Source organism: Peromyscus eremicus, chromosome 1 (genome assembly GCF_949786415.1).
Source record: "Peromyscus eremicus chromosome 1, PerEre_H2_v1, whole genome shotgun sequence".
Lineage (NCBI taxonomy): Eukaryota > Metazoa > Chordata > Mammalia > Rodentia > Cricetidae > Peromyscus > Peromyscus eremicus.
In genome coordinates, this window is record NC_081416.1 from 61,615,339 (window position 1) to 61,625,063 (window position 9,725).

Consider the following 9,725-nt stretch of genomic DNA (forward strand, 5'->3'; position numbering starts at 1 on the left):
AGAGGCAGAGGCAGGCATATCTCTGTGAGTTCAAGGCCAGCCTGATCTACAGAGTAAGTTCCAGAACAGCCAAGGCTACACAGAGAAACCCTGTCTCAAAAACAAACAAACAAAACCCCAAAAAAGTAAAGAAACAAAAAAACAAAGACAAGGGGTTGGAGAGATGGCTCAGAGATTAAGAGCACTGGCTGCTCATCCAGAGGACCTGAGTTCAATTCCCAGCACCCACATGGCAGCTCACAACTGTCTGTAACTCCAATTCCAGGGGATCTGACACCTTCACACCAATGCACATAAGATAAACTTCTGGTATCTCCTTCACCCTCCTGAATTGAAACAAAATTCTGGCAGCTTAAAAGAAAGGCCGTGGTGGGCTTATTCTCTGGCAGTAGGAGCCCCAGTCTACAGACCAGCCTGACAAATTCAAGGCCAGATAAGGACATGTTTGCCTAAAAGTTGTGATCCTTTTCTGGGCCTATCAGCCTCCCTGCTATTGTTCAAACTGACAAAGCATAAATTAGGGAGGGAGACCCTGCTGTGGGATGTCCTGTATGCTGTGAATATATGTTGCCATGATTGATTGATAAATAAAACGCTGATTGGCCAGTAGTCAAGCAGGAAGGATAGTGTAGGTGGGACAAGAAGAGAGAAGAATGCTGGGTGGAAGAAGGCTGAGTCAGGAGAAGCTGCCAGTCGCCTCAATGAGTAGCAAGATGTAAGTTACTGGTAAGCCATGAGCTATGTGGCAAGGTATAGATTAATAGAAATGGGCTGAGTTTAAGTGTAAGAGCTAGACAGTGGTATGCCTGAGCTAATGGCCGAGCAGTTTAATTAATACGAGCTTCTGAGTGATTATTTTATAAGTGGTTGTGGGGTCCATGGAGCTGGGCAGGACTGGAGAAAACTCCAGCTATAAGACCCCTTCAAGATCCTTAAAGCCTTCTGCCTATGTTGCTGGTATGGCCACAGTGGTCCAAACCTTTAATCCCAGGACCCAGAGGCAGGCATGTCTCTGTGAGTTTGGATGCCAGCATGACCTATATAGTGAGTTCCAGGCCACCCTTGGCTATATAGTGAGATCCTGTCTCAAACAACTACCCAGCATTCAAAGAAAGACAGGCTTTGTGATTCCTGAGTGCGCCCTGAGCTTTGCAAAGGGTCTTTCTATGTGCCCTGTGTGCTTCCTCACCCTAATAAAAGCCTTTCCTCTTCTGCTGCTTATGCCCTTTTTTTTGTTTTTTGTTTTTTTGAGACATTGTTTCTCTGTATAGCTTTGCGCCTTTCCTGGCACTCACTCTGTAGCCCAGGCTGGCCTTGAACTCACAGAGATCTGCCTGCCTCTGCCTCCTGAGTGCTGGGATTAAAGGCGTGCGCCACCACTGCCCAGCTGCTTATGCCTTTTAATTCTTTAACTGGCAGAGAAAAGAACATAGAAGGTAACTCTTGGCTACATTGCCAGATTGAGGTCAGCCTGGGCTACAGGAGACCCCATCTTAAAAACCAAGTTGGGCAGTGGTGGCGCACGCCTTTAATCCCAGCACTCCGGAGGCAGAGGCAGGTGGATCTCTGTGAGTTCAAGGCCAGCTTGGTCTACAGAGTGAGTTCCAAGACAGTCAAGGCTATAGAGAAACCCTGTCTCGAAAAAACAACAACAAAAACAAGAACAAATAAGCAAGCAATCAAACAAACGAACAAAAAATCGTAAGCTGGGCAGTGGTGGTGCAAGCCTTTAATCCTAGCACTGGGGAAGCAGAGGTCGATAGATCTCTGAGAGTTTGTAGTTTGTGAGTTCGAGGCCAGCCTGGCATACAAAGTGAGTTCCAGGACAAGTAAGACTGTTACACAGAGAAACCCTGTCTCAAAAAAAAAAAAAAATCACAGTTATCTCAAAGAGAGGCAGAACCATAGTCCCTTTATCCTACTAGTCCTTTCTTTTGAGCTATAAACAAGGGCCACCACAACTGCAGGCAGTTGATTTCATTCTCAGTGGTTCATGTTTCTCCCAGATTTTTTTATTATTATTTTAATTAAGAATAAAAAAGAATTAAAACAAAGCTCACAAACCATCATATAATCTTTTTTACAACAACAACAATAACAAAAAATTACACTTACTTGGGGAGAATTAAGATTGTAAATTGGGGGGCTGGAGAGATGGCTCAGAGGTTAAGAGCACTGGCTGCTCTTCCAGAGGTCCTGAGTTCAATTCCCAGCAACCACATGGTGGCTCACAACCATCTGTAATGAGATCTGGCACCCTCTTCTGTATACATAATAAATAAATAAATCTTTAATAAAAAAAAAAAAAAAAGATTGTAAATTGGAAAAAGAAATTTAAGCAATCTTGTGAATGTACTACCTACTTCAGAATTTAAAGGCAAGAGCACTGTGGATTCAGTGAATTTCTTCTCAAACTGACAATGTCTAGGTTTCAAGAAAATAAAGTTACAGCTAGGCACGGTGGCATATACCTTTAGTCTTAGCACTCAGGAGGCAGAGGCAGGACAGCCAGAGGCCAGTCTACAAAGTGAGACTTTGTCTCAAAAAAAAAAAAAAGAAAGAAAGTTACATGTGAAAAAGGAAACTCAGAAACTCATGTTTCTAGAATGAAATATTTTATTGTGAGAACAACAAGAGGACCCAACACATGGTTCTGTAAGACTCTGCATTAAAAAAAAAAAGGCTCCACCTGTAAACCTTCATGATTGAGGAGAATTACAGTGTTTCAGATTCCAATCCAAATTATCTGGAGCTGGCTTTAGTATCCTTAACAGCCACTCATTCCCCACCTCTGTATTCAACCTAACATCCTTTTTGACTATTGGGTAAAACCGGGGGATGTATTCTTTGTCAATCACTGTCCTTTCACAAACCCATCTTAAGAGACTGTCCTGCTTCGCAGTAGCCTGCTTCACCGTGGTCCCCATCAGTGTATTTAGAAAATGCAGTAGCAATCCCTGGAGGAAAAAGTGCCAATTGGCAACTTCAAAAAATGGGCAAAGCATTTGAATTTTAAGTAAAAGCAACTGTGTGAAATTTGATGTCATTTATTTGTGATGTTAAGTGAGCAAATAAAACTACAGCTGAAACTGTTAAAAAAAAAAAAAAAGATCGTGTGTGTATGTTCGTGCAAAATATGGCCGTGCATGTGGAAGCCAGAGGACATTTGGGAACCGGTTCTTGCCTTCCACTTGCACAAAATATTAAAGATGAGTCTTTTCTATCAAATACTATTAAACTGTGTTTAAAACAAGAAATCCAAATTATTTCATCTCCCCCACCTTATACAACATTTATGCAAATATTTTAATCCCCCACCCAGTAAACCTTCCTTTACTCACAGGCATTCCAGGAACTGGATGTCTGGAGCAAGTGACTCCTTTCTCCTTTCCTCCATTTTTTTCTGCAGCAGATGCCTTTAAAATTGGCCAATCTTGAAAGACTGAGAGGTTAGACCCCAGCCAATGAGGAAAAAATACTGTCAATGTTAAGTCCAAAGCTGGGAGGAAAAGACGACCGACTCAAATCACCACAGCCACATTAATTAAAACAAGCAATTAGTTAAAGCAAACTTTTTTATTCCTGAACACGGGCTGTCTCCCGCTAAGGTGGGATTTGAGAGGTCAGCATTGGATGTGAGGAAGACAATGCTTTATAGCTCAGGGGTAGGGGGTTTCCACATGGGGAATTTGGCAGGCAAAATCGGGGCTACAGGAGAAGAACATAACCAGTTAGTCCTGGTGACCTCCTGAAACAATGACATGGTCACAAGGTGGGCGTAACGAGGTAGTCATAACAACAGGTGGTCCTAACAAGGTGGCTATAGGTAGTCATAAAACCTTTTGAAACATAGGTAAGGGTGCAAGATGGTTATAAAGAACTTTTAAAAACAAAGACATGATTGCCATTCCTGAACAGAACCACTTGTAGTTAAGGTTACAGGCAGGACATAGTCCAATCCTTGAGAAACAGAAGTTTAATCATAAACAGGAATGAACCTGGTTTGTCTTTACTATAAGATGGCTTTTAAGCCTAAGATGGAGGGCAGGCTGGTTCTTCATCACCACTTGTATTAGAACAAAAATCAAGTGCACTTCCTGTCTGCGACTATTTGTTCCTTAGAGCACAATCAAGGGTAAAGTTTACCCTTGAAGAGACACTTCAAGTAGAGTGGTGGTCTTTGGTTTTGACCTTGAACTTATTTCTAGCACACCTGTTGAGGCACGATCTCTCATTACTGCTCTTGTACTGCACAGTATAGGCTAGCTGGCTCTCGAGACGCAGCCAGCTCTCCAAGAGATTCTCCTGCGTCTGCCCACCATCTCACCCATAGGAGTGCTAAGATTACATGCCACAGAATGCCACTTCTTCTTTTTTTTTTTTTTTTTTTTTTAAAGACTTATTTATTATGTATACAGTGTTCTGCCTACATGCATGCTTGCAGGCCAGAAGAGGGCACCAGATCTCATTACAGATGGTTGTGAGCCACCATGTGGTTGCTGGGAATTGAACTCAGGACCTCTGGAAGAACAGCCAGTGCTCTTAACCGCTGAGCCATCTCTCCAGCCCCCAGAATGCCACTTCTTACACGGGTTCCAGGCATTAAACTGTGGCCTTCAGGTTTGTGCAGCCAGCACTTCTACCTTCTAAGCCATCTCTCTGGCTCTAGGTAGGTTTTTATTATAACATGGTCTCCCTAGGTACCTTCAACTGCCCTGTAAATCACCATGTAGTCCAGGCTGGCTAGGGACCTACAGCGATCCTAATGGCACAGGCTCCCAAGGGTTGAGACTACAGGCATTTATCGCCATACTCAGATTCATTTGATTAGGGTTTTGACAAAGAGATTCCATTTGGATTCTGTCAGCAGTAGTTGGAGTGTGGACTGAAGACACAGCTCCGTGCTTAGGCCTTCAAAACTGGACTTCTTGACTATACACCCTAGGACACGTCAGGATGAGTCAGTATGAAGTAAAGTTGGAATTAATTAAGAAGAGAGTTTAACACAGATTTATACATGGTGGGGGTGGGTAATAGACTTATAGGGACTAGAATAATGCACACTCAAGTGGGAAAGTGGAGATTCTCAAGACAGTCCCTTGTAAGTATCGTTACAGTAGCCATATAAGATGTTGGTATCATCTGAAGTTACATCTCAAAGGGTTGCTAAAGAATTTAAATGTGGTCTTAAAGCAGTTCCTGATGTGCACTGGAGAGGACTGCAGTTGATAACGTAAAACACTAGGTCACAAAGATTGCATGGAGGTTCTTGTTTGTTTGGGTTTTCCAGACAGGGTTTCTCTGTGTAACAGCGCTGGCTGTCCTGTCTTTGTAGATCAGGCTGGCCTTGAACTCACAAAAATCTGCCTGCCTCTGCCTGAGTTCTGGGATTAAAGGTGTGTGCTATCACGCCCAGCTGCAAGGAGCTTCTACTGTAAACTTCTGTTTGTGAAACTCTCAAACTTTCTCTCTGAGAAAGAAGTGAGTCCATATTCTAAGGTTATATACACTCAGGGCTTAAGCATGGTTCATTGTAACATTGTTATTTGGGTTCATTGTAACATTGTTATTTGAAAGTACTTCTGTATAAAAGAAATATGTTGTCTCTATGTCGCCAGTCTTCACAGCAAATTTGTTGTGCTGGAATTCTTGACTTTCATTTGGGGAAGGGCTCCTTTCCCTTCCCATGTCACCTTACTTTTTTCCCCTGTCTTTCTAGCCTGCCTCGATGTTTACAACCTCCACAGTTTGTTAAAATATTCATCACATGAATACTGAACCTTGCTCTATGCAGATGTATGAGTCTTCTGGTAAGTTTAGTGCTTTGCCTCTGGGCACCCAGTCACCCATCCATTGTTCTGGTCGCGTATGGCCCCACACATTGTATCAGCCCTGTGTTATCGTTGGGTGTGCGAGTGGACAATACGGGACTACAAAGAAGGGCAGGGCTGGGCCTCAGTTTCCATCCTGTAACAGGCCTTGAAGCAGCTGAAAGCGTGATGGGGTCGGCGGCACCACGACTGCATTGTCTGGGACTAAGACAATGGGCCTGTACCAACATATACTTGGCGAGGAAGTGATGTCATACCACGCGAGGTCGAGTCCAGCGCCGGGGCGGCAGGCTACCGGCTTACCCTGTAGCAGTGCCCAAGGGCGGCTCCCTGCGAGCCATCCTTCAGTGCCCTCTTCTTGTATCTCCCTTCGGAGGTCCCTTGGTGGAGAGAGAGAGAGAGCTTTCCTAGTGTGGGTGTTTCTCCTGAGCAGAGACCAGGCTCCTCCTTCCCAAGCATGGCTGGAGTGCCGCAGCCTTGTTCAGAGATCAAAGACAGCATCGATCCGGGACTGTTCGGCGAGGGGCGGAGCCAAAGGCTGGCTGGCTCGGGGGCGTCGTCTGGGGCGGGCCTCGGACCTCTGGAAGGGCAGTTTGGGGCCGGTCCAGGGTCAAGAGGCGGGGTTTCGGGTGGACTGACATGACGGCCTGTGGGCGGGGCTGAAGGGCGGGGCTGGGGGTGGGGGGGCAGGGTGAATGGCGTGGCCAGGCTCTGAGCGGCAGGTGGGCGGGCAGTTTGGGGGCGGAGCCAAGATTTAAAGGTCCGGCCTGGAGAGGCCAGCTCCGGGGCGGAGCTGAATTGCTCAGGGGCCGGGCCGGCAGCTCGTGGGCGGTGGGTAGAGCAACCCCGGAAAGGGCGTGGTCTGGGAGGGCGCGCCCACCTTTTAGTCCGACCATGCTGCTCTGTTCAAGTGTTAGTAATCACTGCCCCGGTCTGACGACGTGTTGTGGGAAATTCTCCCAAGTTTCCAATGTTTTACAAGTGATTTTAGTCTTCACAACTGTAGAGTTTTATCTTTGCGCCTTGTTTAGTAACAGCGATGCGAGGATCTGTGGTTGGTATGTAAAGTGAATAGAAAATTTCTTAATAAAAAAAAAGAAAAAGAAAAAAGAAACAGATGCTGAACCGCGGAAATTTTGGTGACCTCCACTCCCAACACTTTACAGGATCACGAAGCCTCTACCTGAACCCCAGGATTCTGCAGGCGCTCCCTCCGCTTGTAGGTTCGCACCAGTGTCTCACTCCCTCTTGTCTGCAGGCTGCGAAAGCCCTCACCCCAGCCCCTAGGGAGTGGGACACAGAGTGGCCTTTTCTCAGCTGTGAAGCCTAATATCAGAGACCCAAGGCTCTGGAGCCAGGCAGGGCTTAAAGGAAATGGCCAGTTCCGGCCTTACCCTGGGAAGGAGGGCGCCAAAGCTCACATGGGCGTGACCTGGCCTGGCATCAGAGCCCAAGGCTTCCTTAGGCCCAGGGAATCACATTGATGGTGGGAAACAGTGGAACACTGACGGAAATGTTTTCTAAAAATACCTTACAAGGAAAGAAGAGAAAGCCTGTGCAAAGGAACAATGGCTTGTTTCTACTGGTGTGGTAAATCTACAAAGCTGAATGGATTACAGAAAACTCATTCCCAGCACACCTGCCACCCGAGTTTTTTTATTTTTTTATTTATTTATTTTTATTTTTTTTGGTTTTTCGAGACAGGGTTTCTCTGTGTAGCTTTGCGCCTTTCCTGGAACTCGCTTTGGAGACCAGGCTAGCCTCGAACTCACAGAGATCCGCCTGGCTCTGCCTCCCGAGTGCTGGGATTAAAGGCGTGCGCCACCACCGCCCGGCTCCGAGTTTTTTTAAAGGAGCGAAGCAGAGAAACCAAGCAGTCCCTGTAGGGAGGCCCCACCCTATGTGTGGAAAATACAAGGCCAGCTTCAGAAAGAGAGACCTGATAGGCAAGCAGCCTGAGAGATGGTTCGGGCTCCCCTTGCACGGAACAAGGTCGGAAACCAACCCAGAGAGAAGATGTGAAGCAGGTTCTTGGAGGCATCCACTTCCATCGCTTAGAGGGATCTTGGTCAAGGCATCAGAGTATATCTATTCACATCCAAGCCATCAGGATTGAGAGACACATTCCTGAAGGGCTGGAGGTCCTACGTCAAGGGGTAAGGCAGACAGTGCTCACTCTTGTCTCTGGAGTTTCACTGCTTCCTGGAGCCCTTGTTGGCCTTGTCATCGTGATCCACAGTGAGGCCACTGGGTCCTAGTTAGCAACAGATGCCTCTTGATGCACTTTGGCCCTTGGAAGGAGCCAAGATTTGTAGCTGGAGAAATAAGGAAGGAGTGGAAAGGTCCATGGTCCACAGGGAAGAGCCAGAGCCCCATGTAGCCTGGGCCAAAGTTCTCTACCTAGAAAGGCAGGGCAGCACAGCCAACAGCCAAGGAGGCTGGGCCACACCCCAGCGGGGCCTCATCCCTGACGTTGTCACTTCCACCTCAGCTGCACCCAGAACAGAGGCCAAAGAACACAGCAAGTCTGGGAAAATAAGGTTTGTAATACTAGATCATGATATGCTAATAAAGTAATTTAATAGTGAACATCAAATAGATGTGTGTTTGTGGTAGAAAATGTAAAAGAAACACGAGTGACAATCAGTGAATTGACTTTACACAGTATCGACTTGTGAACCTGCTTTTCCAACATTTTCATAGTTTTCAGCTTAGTTGAAATTCCATGTTTCAATTTCTTTGTTTTACATTCTAAGCATTTTTCCGTATTCTCATTTTTCGTATTCTTTTTTCTTTTTGCAGTGTGTGGGATGGAGCCCTGACCTCTAGTTTGCTATGCACACACTCTGCTGTTGACTTAAAATCCAGCCCTAAAGCACAATTTTGTTTATTTCTTAGAGACAGCTCTTACTCTAGCCTTACCTGCCTCATAGAAGGGCCCACGTTCAGGGGAGTGAGTACAGCCAGAGCCTTTCTCAGCACCCCGATCTGGAGAGAAGTTGAACCAATCTTTCGAGACATCGATCCCCAAGACTGATAACAGCCTCAGAACTGTTTCTGGTCATGCCCATTAACCTTGCTTCCTATGACTGTTCGGAGAGGGAAAAATTCAAAATAAAGAAGATATATAGAGAGATATGCCTTTTGTGTCCAGGATTGTAAACCATCTAGATGTTCAATAACAGGAAAAAATCTGAGTAAACATAGTTTATTTCACCCACTAAAACTTATGCTCCTTGGCCAGGTGGCGGTGGCACATGCCTTTAATCCCAGCACTCGGGAGGCAGAGCCAGGCGGATCTCTGTGAGTTCGAGGCCAGCCTGGATTACAGAGTGAGTTCCAGGAAAGGCTCCAAAGCCACACAGAGAAACACTGTCTCAAAAAAAAAAAAAATCTAACAAAGGGAATAAAGACCAAGTGTTTTACAGTGGCAAACCACAGTAAAGAAAATCTGGGCCCTTGATGATTATGGATTGAACATGTTAGTCCTCACTGTCCATCTCTGGACTTCCTTTTTAGGAAAGAACATCCAGAAATGTGTTTAAGCCACTACCATTTCCATTTGTTGCCCATATACCAGTATGTCCTGGGTTGACTTCGTTGCTTACACAGTGTGGTGGTTTGAATAGGAAAGGCTCATATATTTGAATGTTTAACCACCAGGGATTGGGGCTCTTTGATAGGATTAGCAGGATTAGGTGCGGCCTTGTTGAAGGAAGCATGTCTCTGGGGGTTCTCTCTCTCTTTCTGCCTTGGGATCAAGATGTACTTCTCAGCTACTGTACCAGTGCCAGGCTCCCTGCCATGATGACAATGGACTAAACCTCCGAGACTGTAAGCCAGCCCCATATAAATGCTTTCTTTTCTAAGAGTTGCCTTGGTCATGGTGTCTCT